At 41.5% G+C, this 27,880-nt stretch overlaps 1 pseudogene; it reads right to left on the reverse strand.

Moving 5' to 3' along the window:
- The window catches only part of LOC140235791 (scavenger receptor cysteine-rich domain-containing protein DMBT1-like), a 36,913-nt pseudogene that overhangs the window by 2,530 nt on the left and 6,503 nt on the right, over window positions 1–27,880 (reverse strand).

Here is a 27,880-nt window from a genome sequence, read left to right on the forward strand (position 1 = left end):
AAAGAAATAAAGAGTTCAAACTTTCTTTTTATCCATGTAACTTTCATTAACGCTTTAGTTCGGTAAGATTTAGAGTTCACGCCGAGCGTAGGGCGACTGTCATGTCCAACAAAAAAAAAAGGGGGGGGGGGGATCACAAGTACAATACCATAAAATACCAAGAAATAGTACCACATATGATGCATTTCTTGATCCATTACATTGTGATATCAAAATTATCATGACTTTATATGTTAGCAGTATATATTGATTTGCCATAACAATTCACCCATAAAATGCATCATGTTTCACGTAAAAGATTTACAGCTTCTCTCTCTGGGAAATTCATCCAAAATTGGGGTTAATCTTATAATTTCAACAACAAAAACTTAAACTCTGATATTTTTAGGTGTTAATGAAACAGACCCATCATCGGCTTGATCATCAGAATGTAGATAAGCTTATAGGAGTTAATGGTAGTTTGTACTTTGTAGACCCCCCCCCCTCCCATTTCGAGTCTTTGTTTAGGGAAAGTTGGTATGTCCTGATGTAGGTTACTTCTGTGAGCTCCACTTTCAAAGTATAAAGTTTCCCGCTCCAGAACTTTGCACATTATCTAGGTCCATGTGGTGGTCTTGAGATTTGACAGAGATCATTATGTTTAGAGGATGTGCTAGGGCGTCTGTGTTCAAGAAATCTAGTCCTAAGTGAGAGTTCTGTTTTACTAATGGACGATTCCTGACAATCATCCTGGTTTTGTCTTACTTGGCAAGTAACCCTGTGCAAGAGACCTGTGTTGCCCTCTATGTTGTGTTAATCGGAACCTCGAAGCACTGACGAAGTATCCTTATGTCAACTTGTCTGATTCAAACAAACCCACGCTGACCAACATCTCGTTTTCTAACCTTATCATTCTCTTGAGCATTGGTGATGAGTATATGGAGTATAAACAAACAGTGCTTCATGGAGCTGAAACAGTAAGTACCGACTACTGACAAATCAAAAAGGCTCTCCAGAATTACTGCGGCTATGCTCAGTGAGCATTCCTCAGGGTCGCACAGCCCTACAAAAAAGATAGTCCAACATGATAACAGACTCCACAATTATATGAAAAGGACAGATTATACTGCCTCACGTGAAAGGGGATTCCGTTGCTTTCAAGAGGAAACTTAACAAGTTTGGCACAAGGGGAATAGCCTTACCCCACTAGCCACTAGGATACTTTGTCAGTGCATAGTAGTGACGAAAGTCAAAACTGAGAAGAAAGATATCACTGATCCCTTGTACAGGATTACTTCAAAAAGGAAGTAAGGTGCATGCCACGAATCGTTCATTGGTGTAACAGAACGTTTGTTTTAATTAGGAACAGATTCATTGAATACAGACATTTCAGCTTCACCTCTTTTTTGACGGGTCATTCTACTGACAAAGACTTTAGAGCTGACATCATATCCCGTTGAGGACGGGTTCCTAGCATAGTTGGGCAAGTGTCTGCAGCGGAGGATGCGTATTGTTACAAACTCAGCCAGTCTTCAACAACGGGAATTCGGTAGTTAACATTTGTATTGAGATCGCAGGGTTAGAACTATTTTCGGGTTTCTTGTATGTTCGCCTACTACACCATACCTCCGGAACTACAAACAACTCCGGCGTCTTCTACATGTCCGCAGTTATGAGTTCCAAATTCACGATGCTGACAGTCAGCTAGGTTGTCTTCGTTTCCAGAACAGCTCACATCATCCAGTAACATTTCGCCAGAGCCCTGTCCAAATCTCGCGCAACAAGGAGCTTCCAAGGCCTCTTGGTAACCAAGCATTCTACACACAACGTTAGCGTCATCTATACCCCAGGAGTCGTCACACACGGTGCCCCACTCTCCGTTGTTCCGGACCTCAACTCGTCCCTCATTGGCACTCCCTCCACCCACAAGACGAACTTCATACTCTGCTGGCACTTGTACACGAAAAAGAAGAAGAATTAGTATTTAACGCAACTCCTCCTTGACTGCATGCTATGTCACCGCTGGAAAAAAACAAAATAAGGAGATCTGTGCTCATACATATTTCCTTATTTTTCCCGAGAATCTCAAAAGAAATAAAGAGTTCAGACTTTCTTTTTAGCCATGTAACTTTCATTAATGCTTTAGTTCGGTAAGATTTAGAGTTTCGCGCCGAGCGTAGGGCGACTGTCACGTCCAACAACAACAAGAAAAGGATCACAAGTACAATACCACAAAATACCAAGAAAGAGTACCACATACGATTCATTTCTTGATCCATTACATTGTGAAATCAAAATTATCATGACTTAATATATAAGCAGCAGATATTGATTTGCGATAACAATTCACCCATAAAATACATCATAATTCACGTAAAAGAGTTACAGCTTCTCGCTCCTGGAATTTCATCAAAAATTCGGGTTACTCTTTTAATCTCAACAACAGAAAACTTAAACTCTGATATTTTTAGGTGTTAACGTAACAGACTTCGTCAACCTTACGGAATGACCCAACTTCGGCATAATCATCCAAATGTAGATGTGCTTATAGGAGTTAATAGTAGCTTGCCTTTGTAGACCCTCCCCCCCCCCCCCATTTCTCGTCTTTGTTGAGGGATTATGTCCTGATGTAGGTTACTTCAATCTTCTGTGCTTCACTTTCAAAGTATAAAGTTTCCCGCTCCAGAACTTTGCACATTATCTAGGTCCATGAGGTGGTCTTGAGATTTGACAGAGATTATTATGTTTAGAGGAGGTGCTAGGGCGTCTGTGTTCGAGAAATCTAGTCCTAAGTGAGAGTTCTGTTTTACTAATGGACGATTCCTGACAATCATCCTGGTTTTGTTTTACTTGGCAATTAACCCTGTACAAGAGACCTGTGTTGCCCTCTATGTTGTGTCAATCGGCCCTTCGAAGCACTGACGAAGTATTCTTATGTCAATTTGTCTGATTCAAACCAATCCACATTGACCAGCATCGCGTTTTCTAATCTAATCATTCTCTTGAGCATTGGTGATGAGTACATGGTGTATTTCACAAACTGTGTTTAATTCGGTTTAAACGGTAAGAACCGACTACTGACAAATCAATAAAGCTCTTCAAGACTGAGGCTATGCTCAATTGGGAGTTCCTCATGGTCACACAGCCCTGTAAAGAAAATAGTCCAACATCATAACAGACTCCACAACTATATCAAAAGGACCGATGCTTTGCGGAGGAAACTTAATAAGTTTGATACAAGGGGAATAACCTTACCCCTCTAGCCACTAGAACACTTCGTCAATGCCTAGTAGTGACGAAAGTCAAAACTGAGAAGAAAGATATCACTGATCCCTTGTACAGGATTATGTCAAAAATGAAGATAATTAAAGGTGCATGTCACGAATCGTTCATTGGTCAAACAGAACGTTCGTTTCAATTCGGAACAGATTCATTGAACACAGACGTTCCAGCTCCGCTTCTTTTCTGACGGGTCATTCTACGGATAGGGACTGTAGAGCTGACATCTTATTCTGGTGAGGACGCGTCCCTGGTATATTTGGGCAAGTATCTGCAAGGGGAAATGCGTATTGTTACGAAATCAGCCTGCCTTCAACAACGGGAATTCGGTGGTTAACGTTTCTATTTAGATCGAAGGTTTAGATCTATTTTCGAGTTTCTTGTATATTCGCCTACTCCACCATACCTCCGGAACTACAGACAACTCCGGCGTCTTCTCCATGTCCGCAGTTATGACTTCCAAATTCACGATGCTGACAGTCTGCTAGGTTGTCTTCGCTTCCAGAACAGCTCACATCATCCAGTAAGATATCGCCAGAGCCCTGTCCAAATCTCGCGCAGCAAGGAGCTTCCGAGGCCTCTTGGTAACCAAGCATTCTGCACACAACGTTAGCGTCTTCTAAACCCCAGGAGTCGTCACACACGGTGCCCCAATCTCCGTTGTTCCGGACCTCAACTCGTCCCTCATTGGCACTCCCTCCACCCACAAGACGAACTTCATACTCTGCTGGCACTTGTACAAGAAAAAGAAGAAGAATAAGTCTCTAACATAATTCCTCCTTGACTGCATGCTATGTCACCGCTGGAAAGAAAAATAAGGAGATCTGTGCTCAAACATATTTCTTTATTTTTCCCGAGAATCTCAAAAGAAATAAAGAGTTCAAACTTTCTTTTTATCCTTGTAACTTTCATTAACGCCTTAGTTCGGTAAGATTTAGAGTTCACGCCGAGCGTATGGCGACTGCCATGTAAAACAAAAAAAAAAAAAGGGGGGGGGGGGATCACAAGTACAATACCATATAATACCAAGAAATAATACCACATATGATGCATTTCTTGATCCATTACATTGTGATGTCAAAATTATCATGACTTTATATGTTAGCAGTATTATATTGATTTGCCATAACAATTTACCCATGAAATACATCATGTTTCACGTAAAAGATTTACAGCTTCTCTCTCTTGAAAATTCATCAAAAATTGGGGTTACACTTACAATTTCAACAACAGAAAACTTAAACTCTGATATTATTAGGTATTAACGAAACAGACCCATCTTCGGCTTGATCATCAGAATGTAGATAAGCTTATAGGAGTTAATGGTAGTTTGTACTTTGTAGACCCCCCCCCCCTCCCATTTCGAGTCTTTGTTTAGGGAAAGTTGGTATGTCCTGATGTAGGTTACTTCTGTGAGCTCCACTTTCAAAGTATAAAGTTTCCCGCTCCAGACCTTTGCACATTATCTAGGTCCATGAGGTGGTCTTGGTCTTGAGATTTGACAGAGATTATTATGTTTAGAGGAGGTGCTAGGGCGTCTGTGTTCAAGAAATCTAGTCCTAAGTGAGAGTTCTGTTTTACTAATGGACGATTCCTGACAATCATCCTGGTTTTGTCTTACTTGGCAAGTAACCCTGTGCAAGAGACCTGTGTTGCCCTCTATGTTCTGTCAATCGGCCCCTCGAAGCACTGACGAAGTATCCTTATGTCAACTTGTCTGATTCAAACAAACCCACGCTGACCAACATCTCGTTTTCTAACCTTATCATTCTCTTGAGCATTGGTGATGAGTATATGGAGTATAAACATAGAGTGCTTCATGGAGCTAAAATAGTAAGTACCGTCTGCTGACAAATCAAAAAGGCTCTCCAGAATTACTGCGGCTATGCTCAGTGAGCATTCCTCAGGGTCGCACAGCCCTACAAAAAAGATAGTCCAACATGATAACAGACTCCACAACTATATCAGTACGACAGATTATACTGCCTCACGTGAAAGGGGATTCCGTTGCTTTCTAGAGGATACTTAACAAGTTTGGCACAAGGGGAATAACCTTACCCCACTTGCCACTAGGACACTTTGTCAGTGCATCGTAGTGATGAAAGTCAAAACTGAGAAGAAAGATATCACTGATCCCTTGTACAGGATTACTTCAAAAAGGAAGTAAGGTTCATGCCACGAATCGTTCATTGGTGTAACAGAACGTTGGTTTCAATTAGGAACAGATTCATTGAGCACAGACATTCCAGCTTCGCCTCTTTTCTGACGGGTCATTCTACTGACAAAAACTTTAGAGCTGACATCATATCCCGTTGAGGACGGGTCCCTAGCATATTTGGGCAAGTGTCTGCAGTGGAGGATGCGTATTGTTACAAACCTATCAACAACGGGAATTCGGTAGTTAACATTTGTATTGAGATCGAAGGTTTAGAACTATTTTCGGGTTTCTTGTATGTTCGCCTACTACATAATACCTCCGGAAATACAAACAACTCCGGCGTCTTCTACATGCCCGCAGTTATGAGTTCCAAATTCACGATGCTGACAGTCAGCTAGGTTGTCTTCGTTTCCAGAACAGCTCACATCATCCAGTAAGATATCGCCAGAGCCCCGTCCAAATCTCGCGCAGCAAGGAGCTTCCGATGCCTCTTGGTAACCAAGCATTCTGCACACAACGTTAGCGTCTTCTAGACCCCAGGAGTCGTCACACACGGTGCCCCACTCTCCGTTGTTCCGGACCTCAACTCGTCCCTCATTGGCACTCCCTCCACCCACAAGACGAACATGATACTCTGCCGGCACTTGTACACGAAAAAGAAGAAGAATTAGTCTCTAACACAACTCCTCCTTGACTGCATGCTATGTCACCGCTGGAAAAAACAAAATAAGGAGATTTGTGCCCAAACGTATTTCGTTATTTTTCCCGAGAATCTCAAAAGAAATAAAGAGTTCAAACTTTCTTTTTATCCATGTAACTTTCATTAACGCTTTAGTTCGGTAAGATTTAGAGTTCACGCCGAGCGTAGGGCGACTGTCATGTCCAGCAAAAAAAAGGAGGATCACAAGTACAATACCATAAAATACAAAGAAATAGTACCACATATGATGCATTTCTTGATCCATTACATTGTGATGTCAAAATTATCATGACTTTATATGTTAGCAGTATATATTGATTTGCCATAACAATTCACCCATAAAATACATCATGTTTCACGTAAAAGATTTAGAGCTTCTCTCTCTTGGAAATTCATCAAAAATTGGGGTTAATCTTATAATTTCAACAACAGAAAACTTATACTCTGATATTTTTAGGTGTTAACGAAACAAACCCATCTTCGGCTTGATCATCAGAATGTGGATAAGCTTATAGGAGTTAATGGTAGTTTGTACTTTGTAGACCCCCCCCCCCCTCCCATTTCGAGTCTTTGTTTAGGGAAAGTTGGTATGTCCTGATGTAGGTTACTTCTGTGAGCTCCACTTTCAAAGTATAAAGTTTCCCGCTCCAGAACTTTGCACATTATCTAGGTCCATGAGGTGGTCTTGAGATTTGACAGAGATTATTATGTTTAGAGGAGGTGCTAGGCGTCTGTGTTCAAGAAATCTAGTCCTAAGTGAGAGTTCTGTTTTACTAATGGACGATTCCTGACAATCATCCTGGTTTTGTTTTACTTGGCAATTAACCCTGTACAAGAGACCTGTGTTGCCGTCTATGTTGTGTCAATCGGCCCTTCAAAGCACTGACGAAGTATTCTTATGTCACCTTGTCTGATTCAAACCAATCCACATTGACCAGCATCCGTTTTCTAATCTAATCATTCTCTTGAGCATTGTGATGAGTACATGGTGTATTTCACAAACTGTGTTTAATTCGGTTAAAACGGTAAGAACCGACTACTGACAAATCAATAAAGCTCTTCAGGACTGAAGGCTATGCTCAATTGGGAGTTCCTCATGGTCACACAGGCCTACAAAGAAAATAGTCCAACATCATAACAGACTCCACAACTATATCAAAAGGACCGATGCTTTGCGGAGGAAACTTAACAAGTTTGATACAAGGGGAATAACCTTACCCCTCTAGCCACTAGGACACTTCGTCAATGCCTAGTAGTGACGAAAGTCAAAACTGAGAAGAAAGATATCACTGATCCTTGTACAGGATTATGTCAAAAATGAAGATAATTAAAGGTGCATGTACCGAATCGTTCATTGGTCAAACAGAACGTTCGTTTCAATTCGGAACAGATTCATTGAACACAGACGTTCCAGCTCCCCTTCTTTTCTGACGGGTCATTCTACGGATAGGGACTGTAGAGCTGATATCTTATCCTGGTGAGGACGGGTCCCTGGTATATTTGGGCAAGTGTCTGCAAGGGGAAATGCGTATTGTTACGAAATCAGCCTGCCTTCAACAACGGGAATTCGGTGGTTAACGTTTCTATTTAGAACGAAGGTTTAGATCTATTTTCGGGTTCTTGTATATTCGCCTACTCCACCATACCTCCGGAACTACAGACAACTCCGGCGTCTTCTCCATGTCCGCAGTTATGACTTCCAAATTCACGATGCTGACAGTCTGCTAGGTTGTCTTCGCTTCCAGAACAGCTCACATCATCAGTAAGGATATCGCCAGAGCCCTGTCCAAATCTCGCGCAGCAAGGAGCTTCCGAGGCCTCTTGGTAACCAAGCATTCTGCACACAACGTTAGCGTCTTCTAGACCCCAGGAGTCGTCACACACGGTGCCCCACTCTCCGTTGTTCCGACCTCAACTCGTCCCTCATTGGCACTCCCTCCACCCACAAGACGAACCATCATACACTGCTGGCACTTGTACACGAAAAAGAAGAAGAATTAGTCTCTAACACAACTCCTCCTTGACTGCATGCTATGTCACCGCTGGAAAAAACAAAATAAGGAGATTTGTGCCCAAACATATTTCGTTATTTTTCCCGAGAATCTCAAAAGAATAAGAGTTCAAACTTTCTTTTTATCCATGTAACTTTCAATAACGCTTTAGTTCGGTAAGATTTATAGTTCACGCCGAGCGTAGGGCGACTGTCATGTCAACAAAAAAAGGGAGGATCACAAGTACAATCCAATAAAATACAAAGAAATAGTACCACATATGATGCATTTCTTGATCCATTACGTTGTGATGTCAAAATTATCATGACTTTATATGTTAGCAGTATATATTGATTTGCCATAACAATTCACCCATAAAATACATCATGTTCACGTAAAAGATTTACAGCTTCTCTCTCTTGGAAATTCATCAAAAATTGGGGTTAATCTTATATTTCAACAATAGAAAACTTATACTCTGATATTTTTAGGTGTTAACGAAACAGACCCATCTTCGGCTTGATCATCAGAATGTAGATAAGCTTATAGGAGTTAATGGTAGTTTGTACTTTGTAGACCCCCCCCCCTCCCATTTCGAGTCTTTGTTTAGGGAAAGTTGGTATGTCCTGATGTAGGTTACTTCTGTGAGCTCCACTTTCAAAGTATAAAGTTCCCGCTCCAGAACTTTGCACATTATCTAGGTCCATGAGGTGGTCTTGAGATTTGACAGAGATTATTATGTTTAGAGGAGGTGCTAGGACGTCTGTGTTCAAGAAATCTAGTCCTAAGTGAGAGTTCTTTTTTACTAATGGACGATTCCTGACAATCATCCTGGTTTTGTTTTACTTGGCAATTAACCCTGTACAAGAGACCTGTGTTGCCCTCTATGTTGTGTCAATCGGCCCTTCGAAGCACTGACGAAGTATTCTTATGTCACCTTGTCTGATTCAAACCAATCCACATTGACCAGCATCCCATTTTCTAATCTAATCATTCTCTTGAGCATTGGTGATGAGTACATGGTGTATTTCACAAACTGTGTTTAATTCGGTTAAAACGGTAAGAACCGACTACTGACAAATCAATAAAGCTCTTCAAGACTGAGGCTATGCTCAATTGGGAGTTCCTCATGGTCACACAGCCCTACAAAGAAAATAGTCCAACATCATAACAGACTCCACAACTATATCAAAAGGACCGATGCTTTGCGGAGGAAACTTAACAAGTTTGATACAAGGGGAAGAACCTTACCCCTCTAGCCACTAGGACACTTCGTCAATGCCTAGTAGTGACGAAAGTCAAAAGTGAGAAGAAAGATATCACTGATCCCTTGTACAGAATTATGTCAAAATGAAGATAATTAAAGGTGCATGTAACGAAGCGTTCATTGGTCAAACAGAACGTTCGTTTCAATTCGGAACAGATTCATCGAACACAGACGTCCAGCTCCGCTTCTTTTCTGACGGGTCATTCTACGGATAGGGACTGTAGAGCTGACATCTTATCCTGGTGAGGACGGGTCCCTGGTATATTTGGGCAAGTGTCTGCAAGGGGAAATGCGTATTGTTACGAAATCAGCCTGCCTTCAACAACGGGAATTCGGTGGTTAACGTTTCTATTTAGATCGAAGGTTTAGATCTATTTTCGGGTTTCTTGTATATTCGCCTACTCCACCATACCTCCGGAACTACAGACAACTCCGGCGTCTTCTCCATGTCCGCAGTTATGACTTCCGAATTCACGATGCTGACAGTCTGCTAGGTTGTCTTCGCTTCCAGAACAGCTCACATCATCCAGTAAGATATCGCCAGAGCCCTGTCCAAATCTCGCGCAGCAAGGAGCTTCCGAGGCCTCTTGGTAACCAAGCATTCTGCACACAACGTTAGCGTCTTCTAGACCCCAGGAGTCGTCACACACGGTGCCCCACTCTCCGTTGTTCCGGACCTCAACTCGTCCTTCGCTGGCACTCCCTCCATCCACAAGACGAACTTCATACTCTGCTGGTATTTGTACACGAAAAAGAAGAAGAATTAGTTTCTAACACAATTCCTCCTTGACTGCATGCTACCTCACCGCTGGAAAAAAAATAAGGAGATCTGTGCTCAAACATATTTCTTTATTTTTCCCGAGAATCTCAAAAGAAATAAAGAGTTCAAACTTTCTTTTTATCCATGTAACTTTCATTAACGCTTTAGTTCGGTAAGATTTAGAGTTCACGAAGAGCGTAGGGCGACTGCCATGTCCAACAAAAAAAAAGGGGGGGGGGGGATCACAAGTACAATACCATAAAATACCAAGAAATAGTACCACATATGATGCATTTCTTGATCCTTTTCATTGTGATATGAAAATTATCATGACTTTATATGTTAACAGTATATATTGATTTGCCATAACAATTCACCCATGAAATACATCATGTTTCACGTAAAAGATTTACAGCTTCTCTCTCTGGGAAATTCATCAAAAATTGGGGTTAATCTTATAATTTCAACAACAGAAAACTTATACTCTGATATTTTTAGGTGTTAACGAAACAGACCCATCCTCGGCTTGATCATCAGAATGTAGATAAGCTTATAGGAGTTAATGGTAGTTTGTACTTTGTAGACCCCCCCCCCCCCTCCCATTTCGAGTCTTTGTTTAGGGAAAGTTGGTGTGGCCTGACGTAGGCTACTTCTGTGAGCTCCACTTTCAAAGTATAAAGTTTCCCGCTCCAGAACTTTGCACATTATCTAGGTCCATGAGGTGGTCTTGAGATTTGACAGAGATTATTATGTTTAGAGGAGGTGCCAGGGCGTCTGTGTTCAAGAAATCTAGTCCTAAGTGAGAGTTCTTTTTTTACTGATGGACGATTCCTGACAATCATCCTGCTTTTGTTTTACTTGGCAATTAACCCTGTACAAGAGACCGGTGTTGCCCTCTATGTTGTGTCAATCGGCCCTTCGAAGCACTGACGAAGTATTCTTATGTCACCTTGTCTGATTCAAACCAATCCACATTGACCAGCATCCCGTTTTCTAATCTAATCAATCTCTTGAGCATTGGTGATGAGTACATGGTGTATTTCACAAACTGTGTTTAATTCGGTTAAAACGGTAAGAACCGACTACTGACAAATCAATAAAGCTCTTCAGGACTGAGGCTATGCTCAATTGGGAGTTCCTCATGGTCACACAGCCCTACAAAGAAAATAGTCCAACATCATAACAGACTCCACAACTATATCAAAAGGACTGATGCTTTGCGGAGGAAACTTAACAAGTTTGATACAAGGGGAATAACCTTACCCTCTACCCACTAGGACACTTCGTCAATGCCTAGTAGTGACGAAAGTCAAAACTGAGAAGAAAGATATCACTGATCCCTTGTACAGGATTATGTCAAAAATGAAGATAATTAAAGGTGCATGTAACGAATCGTTCATTGGTCAAACAGAACGTTCGTTTCAATTCGGAACAGATTCATTGAACACAGACGTTCCAGCTCCGCTTCTTTTCTGACGGGTCATTCTACGGATAGGGACTGTAGAGCTGACATCTTATCCTGGTGAGGACGGGTCCCTGGTATATTTGGGCAAGTGTCTGCAAGGGGAAATGCGTATTGTTACGAAATCAGCCTGCCTTCAACAACGGGAATTCGGTGGTTAACGTTTCTATTTAGATCGAAGGTTTAGATCTATTTTCGGGTTTCTTGTATATTCGCCTACTCCACCATACCTCCGGAACTACAGACAACTCCGGCGTCTTCTCCATGTCCGCAGTTATGACTTCCGAATTCACGATGCTGACAGTCTGCTAGGTTGTCTTCGCTTCCAGAACAGCTCACATCATCCAGTAAGATATCGCCAGAGCCCTGTCCAAATCTCGCGCAGCAAGGAGCTTCCGAGGCCTCTTGGTAACCAAGCATTCTGCACACAACGTTAGCGTCTTCTAGACCCCAGGAGTCGTCACACACGGTGCCCCACTCTCCGTTGTTCCGGACCTCAACTCGTCCTTCGCTGGCACTCCCTCCATCCACAAGACGAACTTCATACTCTGCTGGTATTTGTACACGAAAAAGAAGAAGAATTAGTTTCTAACACAATTCCTCCTTGACTGCATGCTACCTCACCGCTGGAAAAAAAATAAGGAGATCTGTGCTCAAACATATTTCTTTATTTTTCCCGAGAATCTCAAAAGAAATAAAGAGTTCAAACTTTCTTTTTATCCATGTAACTTTCATTAACGCTTTAGTTCGGTAAGATTTAGAGTTCACGAAGAGCGTAGGGCGACTGCCATGTCCAACAAAAAAAAAGGGGGGGGGATCACAAGTACAATACCATAAAATACCAAGAAATAGTACCACATATGATGCATTTCTTGATCCTTTTCATTGTGATATGAAAATTATCATGACTTTATATGTTAACAGTATATATTGATTTGCCATAACAATTCACCCATGAAATACATCATGTTTCACGTAAAAGATTTACAGTTTCTCTCTCTGGGAAATTCATCAAAAATTGGGGTTAATCTTATAATTTCAACAACAGAAAACTTATACTCTGATATTTTTAGGTGTTAACGAAACAGACCCATCTTCGGCTTGATCATCAGAATGTAGATAAGCTTATAGGAGTTAATGGTAGTTTGTACTTTGTAGACCCCCCCCCCCCCCCTCCCATTTCGAGTCTTTGTTTAGGGAAAGTTGGTGTGGCCTGACGTAGGCTACTTCTGTGAGCTCCACTTTCAAAGTATAAAGTTTCCCGCTCCAGAACTTTGCACATTATCTAGGTCCATGAGGTGGTCTTGAGATTTGACAGAGATTATTATGTTTAGAGGAGGTGCCAGGGCGTCTGTGTTCAAGAAATCTAGTCCTAAGTGAGAGTTCTTTTTTTACTGATGGACGATTCCTGACAATCATCCTGCTTTTGTTTTACTTGGCAATTAACCCTGTACAAGAGACCGGTGTTGCCCTCTATGTTGTGTCAATCGGCCCTTCGAAGCACTGACGAAGTATTCTTATGTCACCTTGTCTGATTCAAACCAATCCACATTGACCAGCATCCCGTTTTCTAATCTAATCAATCTCTTGAGCATTGGTGATGAGTACATGGTGTATTTCACAAACTGTGTTTAATTCGGTTAAAACGGTAAGAACCGACTACTGACAAATCAATAAAGCTCTTCAGGACTGAGGCTATGCTCAATTGGGAGTTCCTCATGGTCACACAGCCCTACAAAGAAAATAGTCCAACATCATAACAGACTCCACAACTATATCAAAAGGACTGATGCTTTGCGGAGGAAACTTAACAAGTTTGATACAAGGGGAATAACCTTACCCCTCTACCCACTAGGACACTTCGTCAATGCCTAGTAGTGACGAAAGTCAAAACTGAGAAGAAAGATATCACTGATCCCTTGTACAGGATTATGTCAAAAATGAAGATAATTAAAGGTGCATGTAACGAATCGTTCATTGGTCAAACAGAACGTTCGTTTCAATTCGGAACAGATTCATTGAACACAGACGTTCCAGCTCCGCTTCTTTTCTGACGGGTCATTCTACGGATAGGGACTGTAGAGCTGACATCTTATCCTGGTGAGGACGGGTCCCTGGTATATTTGGGCAAGTGTCTGCAAGGGGAAATGCGTATTGTTACGAAATCAGCCTGCCTTCAACAACGGGAATTCGGTGGTTAACGTTTCTATTTAGATCGAAGGTTTAGATCTATTTTCGGGTTTTCTGTATATTCGCCTACTCCACCATACCTCCGGAACTACAGACAACTCCGGCGTCTTCTCCATGTCCGCAGTTATGACTTCCAAATTCACGATGCTGACAGTCTGCTAGGTTGTCTTCGCTTCCAGAACAGCTCACATCATCCAGTAAGATATCGCCAGAGCCCTGTCCAAATCTCGCGCAGCAAGGAGCTTCCGAGGCCTCTTGGTAACCAAGCATTCTGCACACAACGTTAGCGTCTTCTAGACCCCAGGAGTCGTCACACACGGTGCCCCACTCTCCGTTGTTCCGGACCTCAACTCGTCCTTCGCTGGCACTCCCTCCATCCACAAGACGAACTTCATACTCTGCTGGTATTTGTACACGAAAAAGAAGAAGAATTAGTCTCTAAAACAATTCCTCCTTGACTGCATGCTATCTCACCGCTGGAAAAAACATAAGGAGATCTGTGCTCAAACATATTTCTTTATTTTTCCCGAGAATCTCAAAAGAAATAAAGAGTTCAAACTTTCTTTTTATCCATGTAACTTTCATTAACGCTTTAGTTCGGTAAGATTTAGAGTTCACGAAGAGCGTAGGGCGACTGCCATGTCCAACAAAAAAAAAGGGGGGGGGGATCACAAGTACAATACCATAAAATACCAGGAAATAGTACCACATATGATGCATTTCTTGATCCTTTTCATTGTGATATGAAAATTATCATGACTTTATATGTTAACAGTATATATTGATTTGCCATAACAATTCACCCATAAAATACATCATGTTTCACGTTAAAGATTTACAGCTTCTCTCTCTTGGAAATTCATCAAAAATTGGGGTTAATCTTATAATTTCAACAACAGAAAACTTAAACTCTGATATTTTTAGGTGTTAACGAAACAGACCCATCTTCGGCTTGATCATCAGAATGTAGATAAGCTTAGAGGAGTTAATGGTAGTTTGTACTTTGTAGACCCCCCCCCCCCCACACTCCCATTTCGAGTCTTTGTTTAGGGAAAGTTGGTATGTCCTGATGTAGGTTACTTCTGTGAGCTCCACTTTCAAAGTATAAAGTTTCCCGCTCCAGAACTTTGCACATTATCTAGGTCCATGAGGTGGTCTTGAGATTTGACAGAGATTATTATGTTTAGAAGAGGTGCTAGGGCGTCAGTGTTCAAGAAATCTAGTCCTAAGTGAGAGTTCTGTTTTACTAATGGACGATTCCTGACAATCATCCTGGTTTTGTTTTACTTGGTAAGTAACCCTGTACAAGAGACCTGTGTTGCCCTCTATGTTGTGTCAATCGGCCCCTCGAAGCACTGACGAAGTATCCTTATGTCAACTTGTCTGATTCAAACAAACCCACGCTGACCAACATCTCGTTTTCTAACCTTATCATTCTCTTGAGCATTGGTGATGAGTATATGGAGTATAAACATAGAGTGCTTCATGGAGCTAAAATAATAAGTACCGTCTGCTGACAAATCAAAAAGGCTCTCCAGAGTTACTGCGGCTATGCTCAGTGAGCATTCCTCAGGGTCGCACAGCCCTACAAAAAAGATAGTCCAACATGATAACAGACTCCACAACTATATCAGTAGGACAGATTATACTGCCTCACGTGAAAGGGGATTCCGTTGCTTTCAAGAGGAAACTTAACAAGTTTGATACAAGGGGAATAACCTTACCCCACTTGCCACTAGGACACTTTATCAGTGCATCGTAGTGATGAAAGTCAAAGCTGAGAAGAAAGATATCACTGATCCCTTGTACAGGATTACTTCAAAAAGGAAGTAAGGTGCATGCCACGAATCGTTCATTGGTGTAACAGAACGTTGGTTTCAATTAGGAGCAGATTCATTGAACACAGACATTCCAGCTTCGCCTCTTTTCTGACGGGTCATTCTACTGACAAAAACTTTAGAGCTGACATCATATCCCGTTGAGGACGGGTCCCTAGCATATTTGGGCAAGTGTCTGCTGTGGAGAATGCGTATTGTTACAAACTCATCAACAACGGGAATTCGGTAGTTAACATTTGAATTGAGATCGAAGGTTTAGAACTATTTTCGGGTTTCCTGTATGTTCGCCTACTACACCATACCTCCGGAACTACAAACAACTCCGGCGTCTTCTACATGTCCGCAGTTATGAGTTCCAAATTCACGATGCTGACAGTCTGCTAGGTTGTCTTCGTTTCCAGAACAGCTCACATCATCCAGTAAGATATCGCCAGAGCCCTGTCCAAATCTCGCGCAGCAAGGAGCTTCCGAGGCCTCTTGGTAACCAAGCATTCTGCACACAACGTTAGCGTCTTCTAGACCCCAGGAGTCGTCACACACGGTGCCCCACTCTCCGTTGTTCCGGACCTCAACTCGTCCCTCATTGGCACTCCTTCCACCCACAAGACGAACTTCATACTCTGCTGGCACTTGTACACGAAAAAGAAGAAGAATTAGTCTCTAACACAACTCCTCCCCGACTGCATGCTATGTCACCGCTGGAAAAAAAAACAAAATAAGGAGATTTGTGCCCAAACATATTTCGTTATATTTCCCCGAGAATCTCAAAAGGAATAAAGAGTTCAGACTTTCTTTTTAGCCATGTAACTTTCATTAACGCTTTAGTTTGGTAAGATGTAGAGTTTCGCGCCGAGAGTAGGGCGACTGTCTTCTCCAACAAAGAAAGGATCACAAGTACAATACCACAAAATACCAAGAAAGAGTACTCCATATGATGCATTTCTTGATTCATTACATTTTGAAATCAAAATTATCATGACTTAATATGTTTGCAGTAGATACTAATTTGCGATAACAATTCACCCATAGAATACATCGTGTTTCTCGTAAAAGAGTTACAGCTTCTCTCCCTTCGAAAGTCATCAAAAATTGGGGTTAATCTTTTAATCTCAACAACAGAAAACTTCAACTCTGATATTTTTAGGTGTTAACGTAACAGATTTCGTCAACCTTACGGAATGACACATCTTCGGCTTAATCATCCCAATGCAGATAAGCTTATAGGAGTTAGTATATTTGTACTTTGTAGACCCCCCCCCCACTCCCATTTCTAGTCTTTGTTGAGGGAAAGTCTGTATGTCCTGATGTAGGTTACTTCTGTGAGCTCCACTTTCAAAGTATAAAGCTTCCCGCTCCAGAACTTTGCACATTATCTAGGTCCATGAGGTGGTCTTGAGATTTGACAGAGATTATTATGTTTAGAGGAGGTGCTAGGGCGTCTGTGTTCAAGAAATCTAGTCCTAAGTGAGAGTTCTTTTTTACTAATGGACGATTCATGACAATCATCCTGGTTTTGTCTTAATTGGCAAGTAACCCTGTGCAAGAGACCTGTGTTGCCCTCTATGTTGTGTCAATCGGCCCCTCGAAGCACTGACGAAGTATCCTTATGTCAACTTGTCTGATTCAAACCAACCCACACTGACCAGCATCTAGTTTTCTAATCTAATCATTCTCTTGAGCATTGGTGATGAGTATATGGTGTATAAACAAACAGTGCTTCATGGAGCTGAAACAGTAAGTACCGACTACTGACAAATCAAAAATGCTCTTCAGAATTACTGCGGCTGTGCTCAGTGAGCATTCCTCATGGTCGCACAGCCCTAGAAAGAAAATAGTCCAACATGATAACAGACTCCACAATTACATCAAAAGGACAGATTATACTGCCTCACGTGAAAGGGGATTCCGTTGCTTTCAAGAGGAAACTTAACAAGTTTGGCACAAGGGGAATAGCCTTACCCCACTAGCCACTAGGACACTTTGTCAGTGCATAGTAGTGACGAAAGTCAAAACTGAGAAGATATCACTGATCCCTTGTACAGGATTACTTCAAAAAGGAAGTAAGGTGCATGCCAGGAATCGTTCATTGGTATAACAGAACGTTTGTTTTAATTAGGAACAGATTCATTAAACACAGATATTTCAGCTTCACCTCTTTTTTGACGGGCCATTCTACTGACACAGACTTTAGAGCTGACATCATATCCCGTTGAGGACGGGTCCCTAGCATAGTTGGGCAAGTGTCTGCAGCGGAGGATGCGTATTGTTACAAACTCAGCCAGTCTTCAACAACGGGAATTCGGTAGTTAACATTTGTATTGAGATCGCAGGGTTAGAACTATTTTCGGGTTTCTTGTATGTTCGCCTACTACACCATACCTCCGGAACTACAAACAACTCCGGCGTCTTCTACATGTCCGCAGTTATGAGTTCCAAATTCACGATGCTGACAGTCAGCTAGGTTGTCTTCGTTTCCAGAACAGCTCACATCATCCAGTAAGATTTCGCCAGAGCCCTGTCCAAATCTCGCGCAAGGAGCTTCCAAGGCCTCTTGGTAACCAAGCATTCTACACACAACGTTAGCGTCATCTATACCCCAGGAATCGTCACACACGGTGCCCCACTCTCCGTTGTTCCGGACCTCAACTCGTCCCTCATTGGCACTCCCTCCACCCACAATACGAACTTCATACTTTGATGGCACTTGTACACGAAAAAGAAGAAGAATTAGTATTTAACGCAACTCCTCCTTGACTGCATGCTATGTCACCGCTGGAAAAAACAAAATAAGGAGATCTGTGCTCATACATATTTCCTTATTTTTCCCGAGAATCTCAAAAGAAATAAAGAGTTCAGACTTTCTTTTTAGCCATGTAACTTTCATTAATGCTTTAGTTCTTTAAGATTTAGAGTTTCGCGCCGAGCGTAGGGCGACTGTCACGTCCAACAACAACAACAAGAAGAAAGGGATCACAAGTACAATACCACAAAATACCAAGAAAGATTATTACATATGATTCATTTCTTGATCAATTACATTGTGAAATCAAAATTATCATGACTTAATATATTAGCAGCAGATATTGATTTGCGATAACAATTCACCCATAAAATACATCATAATTCACGTAAAAGACTTACAGCTTCTCGCTCTTGGAAATTCATCAAAAATTAGGGTTACTCTTTTAATCTCAACAACAGAAAACTTAAACTGATATTTATAGGTGTTAACGTAACAGACTTCGTCAACCTTACGGAATGACCCATCTTCGGCATAATCATCCAAATGTAGATGTGCTTATAGGAGTTAATAGTAGCTTGCCTTTGTAGACCCTCCCCCCCCCCATTTCTCGTCTTTGTTGAGGGATTATGTCCTGATTTAGGTTACTTCAATCTTCTGTGCTTCACTTTCAAAGTATAAAGTTTATCGCTCCGGAAATTTGCACATTATCTAGGTCTATGAGGTGGTCTTGAGATTTGACAGAGATTATTATGTTTAGAGGAGGTGCTAGGGCGTCTGTGTTCAAGAAATCTAGTCCTAAGTGAGAGTTCTGTTTTACTAATGGACGATTCCTGAAATTATCCTTGTTTTGTTTTACTTGTTAAGTAACCCTGTACAAGAGACTTGTGTTGCCCTCTATGTTGTGTCAGTCGGCCCTTCGAAGCACTAACGAAGTATCCTTATGTCAACTTGTCTGATTCAAACCAACCCACACTGACCAGCATCTAGTTTTCTAATCTAATCATTCTCTTGAGCATTGGTGATGAGTATATGGTGTATAAACAAACAGTGCTTCATGGAGCTGAAACAGTAAGTACCGACTACTGACAAATCAAAAATGCTCTTCAGAATTACTGCGGCTGTGCTCAGTGAGCATTCCTCATGGTCGCACAGCCCTAGAAAGAAAATAGTCCAACATGATAACAGACTCCACAATTATATCAAAAGGACAGATTATACTGCCTCACGTGAAAGGGGATTCCGTTGCTTTCAAGAGGAAACTTAACAAGTTTGGCACAAGGGGAATAGCCTTACCCCACTAGCCACTAGGACACTTTGTCAGTGCATAGTAGTGACGAAAGTCAAAACTGAGAAGAAAGATATCACTGATCCCTTGTACAGGATTACTTCAAAAAGGAAGTAAGGTGCATGCCAGGAATCGTTCATTGGCGTAACAGAACGTTTGTTTTAATTAGGAACAGATTCATTAAACACAGATATTTCAGCTTCACCTCTTTTTTGACGGGTCATTCTACTGACACAGACTTTAGAGCTGACATCATATCCCGTTGAGGACGGGTCCCTAGCATAGTTGGGCAAGTGTCTGCAGCGGAGGATGCGTATTGTTACAAACTCAGCCAGTCTTCAACAACGGGAATTCGGTAGTTAACATTTGTATTGAGATCGCAGGGTTAGAACTATTTTCGGGTTTCTTGTATGTTCGCCTACTACACCATACCTCCGGAACTACAAACAACTCCGGCGTCTTCTACATGTCCGCAGTTATGAGTTCCAAATTCACGATGCTGACAGTCAGCTAGGTTGTCTTCGTTTCCAGAACAGCTCACATCATCCAGTAAGATTTCGCCAGAGCCCTGTCCAAATCTCGCGCAACAAGGAGCTTCCAAGGCCTCTTGGTAACCAAGCATTCTACACACAACGTTAGCGTCATCTATACCCCAGGAGTCGTCACACACGGTGCCCCACTCTCCGTTGTTCCGGACCTCAACTCGTCCCTCATTGGCACTCCCTCCACCCACAATACGAACTTCATACTCTGATGGCACTTGTACACGAAAAAGAAGAAGAATTAGTATTTAACGCAACTCCTCCTTGACTGCATGCTATGTCACCGCTGGAAAAAAACAAAATAAGGAGATCTGTGCTCATACATATTTCCTTATTTTTCCCGAGAATCTCAAAAGAAATAAAGAGTTCAGACTTTCTTTTTAGCCATGTAACTTTCATTAATGCTTTAGTTCTTTAAGATTTAGAGTTTCGCACCGAGCGTAGGGCGACTGTCACGTCCAACAACAACAACAACAACAAGAAAGGGATCACAAGTACAATACCACAAAATACCAAGAAAGAGTACCACATATGATTCATTTCTTGATCAATTACATTGTGAAATCAAAATTATCATGACTTAATATATTAGCAGCAGATATTGATTTGCGATAACAATTCACCCATAAAATACATCATAATTCACGTAAAAGACTTACAGCTTCTCGCTCTTGGAAATTCATCAAAAATTAGGGTTACTCTTTTAATCTCAACAACAGAAAACTTAAACTCTGATATTTTTTGGTGTTAACGTAACAGACTTCGTCAACCTTACGGAATGACCCATCTTCGGCATAATCATCCAAATGTAGATGTGCTTATAGGAGTTAATAGTAGCTTGGCTTTGTAGACCCTCCCCCCCCCCCCCCCATTTCTCGTCTTTGTTGAGGGATTATGTCCTGATTTAGGTTACTTCAATCTTCTGTGCTTCACTTTCAAAGTATAAAGTTTATCGCTCCGGAAATTTGCACATTATCTAGGTCTATGAGGTGGTCTTGAGATTTGACAGAGATTATTATGTTTAGAGGAGGTGCTAGGGCGTCTGTGTTCAAGAAATCTAGTCCTAAGTGAGAGTTCTGTTTTACTAATGGACGATTCCTGAAATTATCCTTGTTTTGTTTTACTTGGTAAGTAACCCTGTACAAGAGACTTGTGTTGCCCTCTATGTTGTGTCAGTCGGCCCTTCGAAGCACTAACGAAGTATCCTGATGTCAACTTGTCTGATTCAAACCAATCCACATTGACCAGCGTCGCGTTTTCTAATCTAATCATTCTCTTGAGCATTGGTGATGAGTTCATGGTGTATTTCAAAAACTGTGTTTAATTCGGTTAAAACGGTAAGAACCGACTACTGACAAATCAATAAAGCTCTCCAGGACTGAGGCTATGCTCAATTGGGAGTTCCTCATGGTCACACAGCCCTACAAAGAAAATAGTCCAACATGATAACAGACTCCACAACTATATCAAAAGGACCGATGCTTTGCGGAGGAAACTTAACAAGTTTGATACAAGGGGAATAACCTTACCCCTCTAGCCACTAGGACACTTCGTCAATGCCTAGTAGTGACGAAAGTCAAAGCTGAGAAGAAAGATATCACTGATCCCTTGTACAGGATTATGTCAAAAATGAGGATAATTAAAGGTGCACGTAACGAATCGTTCATTGGTCAAACAGAACGTTCGTTTCAATTCGGAACAGATTCACTGAACACAGACGTTCCAGCTCCGCTTCTTTTCTGACGGGTCATTCTACGGATAGGGACTATAGAGCTGACATCTTATCCTGGTGAGGACGGGTCCCTGGTATATTTGGGCAAGTGTCTGCAATTGGAAATGCGTATTGTTACGAAATCAGCCTGCCTTCAACAATGGGAATTCGGTGGTTAACGTTTCTATTTAGATCGAAGGTTTAGATCTATTTTCGGGTTTCTTGTATATTCGCCTACTCCACCATACCTCCGGAACTACAGACAACTCCGGCGTCTTCTACATGTCCGCAGTTATGACTTCCAAATTCACGATGCTGACAGTCTGCTAGGTTGTCTTCGCTTCCAGAACAGCTCACATCATCCAGTAAGATATCGCCAGAGCCCTGTCCAAATCTCGCGCAGCAAGGAGCTTCCGAGGCCTCTTGGTAACCAAGCATTCTGCACACAACGTTAGCGTCTTCTAGACCCCAGGAGTCGTCACACACGGTGCCCCACTCTCCGTTGTTCCGGACCTCAACTCGTCCTTCGCTGGCACTCCCTCCATCTACAAGACGAACTTCATACTCTGCTGGTACTTGTACACGAAAAAGAAGAAGAATTAGTCTCTAACACAATTCCTCCTTGACTGCATGCTATCTCACCGCTGGAAAAAAAAATAAGGAGATCTGTGCTCAAACATATTTCTTTATTTTTCCCGAGAATCTCAAAAGAAATAAAGAGTTCAAACTTTCTTTTTATCCATGTAACTTTCATTAACGCTTTAGTTCGGTAAGATTCAGAGTTCACGCCGAGCGTAGGGCGACTGTCATGTCCAACAAAAAAAAGGGGGGGGGGATCACAAGTACAATACCATTAAATACCAAGAAATAGTACCACATATGATGCATTTCTTGATCCATTACATTGTGATATCAAAATTATCATGACTTTATATGTTAGCAGTATATATTGATTTGCCATAACAATTCACCAATAAAATACATTATGTTTCACGTAAAAGATTTACAGCTTCTCTCTCTTGGAAATTCATCGAAAATTGGGGTTAATCTTATAATTTCAACAACAGAAAATTTAAACTCTGATATTTTTAGGTGTTAACGAAACAGACCCATCTTCGGCTTGATCATCAGAATGTAGATAAGCTTATAGGAGTTAATGGTAGTTTGTACTTTGTAGACCCCCCCCCCCCTCCCATTTCGAGTCTTTGTTTAGGGAAAGTTGGTATGGCCTGACGTAGGTTACTTCTGTGAGCTCCACTTTCAAAGTATAAAGTTTCCCGCTCCAGAACTTTGCACAATTTCTAGGTCCATGAGGTGGTCTTGAGATTTGACAGAGATTATTATGTTTAGAGGAGGTGCTAGGGCGTCTGTGTTCAAGAAATCTAGTCCTAAGTGAGAGTTCTGTTTTACTAATGGACGATTCCTGACAATCATCCTGGTTTTGTTTTACTTGGTAAGTAGCCATGTACAAGAGACCTGTGTTGCCCTCTATGTTGTGTCAATCGGCCCTTCGAAGCACTGACGAAGTATCCTTATGTCAACTTGTCTGATTCAAACCAATCCACATTGACGAGCATCTCGTTTTCTAATCTAATCATGCTCCTGAGCATTGGTGATGAGTACATGGTGTATTTCACAAACTGTGTTTAATTCGGTTAAAACGGTAAGAACCGACTACTGACAAATCAAAAAAGCTCTTCAGGACTGAGGCTATGGTCAATTGGGCGTTCCTCAGGGTCACACAGCCCTACAAAGAAAATAGTCCAACATCATAACAGACTCCGCAACTATATCAAAAGGACCGATGCTTTGCGGAGGAAACTTAACAAGTTTGATACAAGGGGAATAACCTTACCCCACTAGCCACTAGGACACTTCGTCAGTGCCTAGTAGTGACAAAAGTCAAAACTGAGAAAAAAGATATCACTGATCCCTTGTACAGGATTATTTCAAAATGAAGGTAATTAAAGGTGCATGTCACGAATCGTTCATTGGTGAAACAGAACGTTCGTTTCAATTAGGAACAGATTCATTGAACACAGATATTCCAGCTCCGCCTCTTTTCTGACATGCCATTCTATTGATAAAGACTTTAGAGCTGACATCTTATTCCGTTGAGGACGGGTCGATGGTATATTTGGGCAAGTGTCTGCAATTGGAAATGCGTGTTGTTACAAAATCAGTCTTTCTTCAACAACGGGAATTCGGTGGTTAACATTTGTATTGAGATCGAAGGTTTAGAACTATTTTCGGGTTTCTTGTATGTTCGCCTACTCCACCATACCTGTGGAACTACAAGCAACTCCGGCGTCTTCTACATGTCCGCAGTTATGAGTTCCAAATTCACGATGCTGACAGTCAGCTAGGTTGTCTTCGTTTCCAGAACAGCTTACATCATCCAGTAAGATATCGCCAGAGCCCTGTCCAAATCTCGCGCAGCAAGGAGCTTCCGCGGCCTCTTGGTAACCAAGCATTCTACACACAACGTTAGCGTCTTCTAGACCCCAGGAGTCGTCACACACGGTGCCCCACGTTCCGTTGTACCGAACCTCAACTCGCCCTTCATTGGCACTCCCTCCATCCACAAGACGAACTTCATACTCTGCTGGCAATAGTACAAGAAAAATAAGTAGAATCGGGGAACAGTACAACTCCCTCTTACTTCAGTTTAACGTTGAATGTCAATCTTTAAAGAAATAGAAATCTTTATGTGACAACACTTGCTCTTTTAAACTTCAGATATTAGAAAATGTAAAATTTCTTTTGTTGCATTTTACTCTCTGGTTACTTTATTATAACGGTAGAGTATAAAGAAATTAAGTGATTATAACACGTAATAGAATGTCACAACATACCATTGTATGGAGAAGTAGTGCCACGAAAGAGGCCTATTCTGTTTACTTTGAATGCAAAATTTACGCAATCATAACATGCAGTAATACACAATATTGATATTTATTACAAGAATGTCTTCTCACATAATTGGACATACAGTGCTCATTCCATCAGAGTTATAACAGCATGCAATACAAACATCACAAGTTCACAACGTTTAGGGAAGAGAGGCCACACATGATGCACATTTTTTTTTCTTCATAATTTGAAATTGAATTCATGAAATAATGTAAAAAGTAAACAAATTTTGACATTTTTAGGTAATTGTCCTCTAACTTGATACAAAAAACACACATTTCTGTTGCCTACGTCAATATACCTGTGGGACGGCAAACAACTCCGGCGTCTTCTCCATGAGCACAATTATGAGTTCCAAATTCACGATGCTGGCAGTCAGCTAGGTTGTCTTCGTTTCCAGAACAGCTCACATCATCCAGTAAGATATCGCCAGAGCCCTGTCCAAATCTCGCGCAGCAAGGAGCTGACGTGGCCTCTTGGTAGCCAAGCATTCTACACACAACGTGAGCGTCTTCTAGACCCCAGGAGTCATCGCACACGGTGCCCCACGTTCCGTTGTATCGAACCTCAACTCGTCCTTCCTTGGCACTCCCTCCATTTACAAGACGAACTTCATACTCTTCTGGCACTAGTACAAGAAAAAGAGGAAGAATTAATTGATAACGCAACTCCCATTTGACTGCATGCTATGTCGTCGGTGGGAAAGAAAATAAAGAGATCTGTGCTCAAACATATTACTTTTCTTTTTCTCAAGGCTCTGAAAAGTAATAGAGATGTTCAGACGTTCGTAGTGCTGTTTAAGTTTCGTAAACGCTTTGGTTGTGTAAGATTTAGAGTTTGGTTCCGCCGGTAGAGCGCTTGTGATGTAAAAAAAAAAAAACAATCATAAAAGAAAAATTACAAGTACACAAAATACCTAGAAGTAATTCCACAATGATATATTTCTTGTTCCATTCGATTTGAAAAAAAAAAATTGTAACGTAGTATGATATTACACGTGTCACAAATGTACACATTTATGTACATGTATGATGTACTGTATGCATGGTTGTTTTAATGTGTATGTACACAGGTTGACCAGATTAATGGAGAACATTCTATGTGGTATAGATATAGTACATACAGGCTGACCAGATAAGTGGAGAATTTTCTAGGTGGTATACAATGTAGCTATACAGTACATGCATGTAACAGGAAATACATTATAGCTCACTCAATCTAGAATGATTTCACCCATTCCAGAATGTTCTGGGAAGTGCTTACATGTTTGGCTGAGTGAGGCACTGTCCCTGTAGCCCAATGTGATTGGTAGTTAATTTTGGCAATGATGTTATGCAGTGAGTCATCCAGGTTTCCTGGAACTAGGACTTGCCAGTATGTTCAGGTGTGTGGCCCCAGGTTGGAGAGAGTTATAGAATGTGCTAGAAGGGGGTGAATAGATAGTATATAAGCTAGAGAAATTCTGCAGTAGGCAGAGTACCCAACACCTCTGCTCTGAGAGTTACGTCACTTCTGGCTCTGAAGCGACTTGTTATAGTCAGTCCTGTGTTTCCTACTGACCTGTTATGTTTGTGGAGATAAGGCCTGGGAGACATTTTTGCCGGCAGATAATTAATTTGCCTACATTGGAGATAGACTCCATATTTTAATGTCAACGGACATTGCTACGGAAAAGCTGTGACGGGCTGGATTCCTAGCTGAACATTATTGAGCGAATCGTCATTCAACGCATCGACTGGATGTGGTCATCGTAACGTTGGATTCTGCACGTTTCGCTGTGGACATTATACCGTGGATATAACGTGGACTATCGTAACCAGCGCCTCTGGATTTTACGTTGGAGGAATCATTCATTGGGGCATCAAGGACCATTCATCCGTGCATCGAACATCGTATTTGGACATCACCAAGGGACTACTATATGAACCTCGTGACTAAGAATATGCTGTAATGCGTGTAAGTGATTCCACTACTGTTTTATAATTGTTTCTATTGATCATTATTGTACTGATGTGAAACCGATTACCAGTCTGTACCCACAATATCACTGTTAATAAACCGCCTGAACATCAGTTGATTGTTTCTTTTGTGCGATCATTCTCAGTGTGATTTTGGTCGTAACACACGATACTGATATTGGATATCTCTCCTGAAACATATAACATGTTTGACGTAATAGAGTTAAAGCTAATCTGTATTGGAAATTCATCTAAAGTTGGTGTTAATCTTTTTATAGCAAAAAAAAAAATGTCGCCTCTGATATTTTCTGGAGTCAACTCAACAGACTTCGACAACCTTATGGAATTACAAATCTTCGGCTTGAACACGTGAAGGTCAATAAATAATTCGTAGTTTGTAATTTGTGCTTTGTAGCCCTCCCCCCCCCCCCGCTCCTCCCGCTCTTTTTTGTCGAAAGTCGGTTTGTCCTGATGTAGATTACTTCTGTAAAATCCCATTTGAAAGGACGGGGTTCCCGGTAAAGAAGTTCAACATTATCGAGGTCTTGAGATTCCATATTGATAATAATTATGCTTTAAGGAGACGTGGCTAAGGGGTCTGTAATCAAGGAATCTGGTCTTAAGTGAGAGTTCTGTTTCACCAATGAACGACTCCTGACAACCAACCTGATAGTGTTATACTTGACAAGTAATACTGTACAAGAGACCAGTGTTGTCCCTCTAGGCTGTGTCATTCGGCACTACGAAGCACTGAAGAAGTATCCTTATGTCAATATGACTGTTGAGCATCTCGAGCATTGGTGATGAGTACATGGTGTATAAAGAAACTGTGTTTCATTGGGCTGAAACAGTAGAACCGACTACTGACACATTGAAAAAGCTGTCCAGAACTGCCCCTATGCTCAGTGGGCCTTACAGAGGGTCAGCGAGCCCCAGAAAGAAAAGAATCAAACATCATAACGGACTCTACAACTACATAAAAAGGACAGATTGTACTGTCTCACGTGAAAGGAGATTCCGATACTTTGCGTAGGAACCTTAACAAGTTTGGCACAAGGGGAATAGTTTTAACGAGAACACTTCGTCAGTGCTTAGTAGCGCCAA

This window comes from Diadema setosum, chromosome 12 (genome assembly GCF_964275005.1).
Source record: "Diadema setosum chromosome 12, eeDiaSeto1, whole genome shotgun sequence".
Lineage (NCBI taxonomy): Eukaryota > Metazoa > Echinodermata > Echinoidea > Diadematoida > Diadematidae > Diadema > Diadema setosum.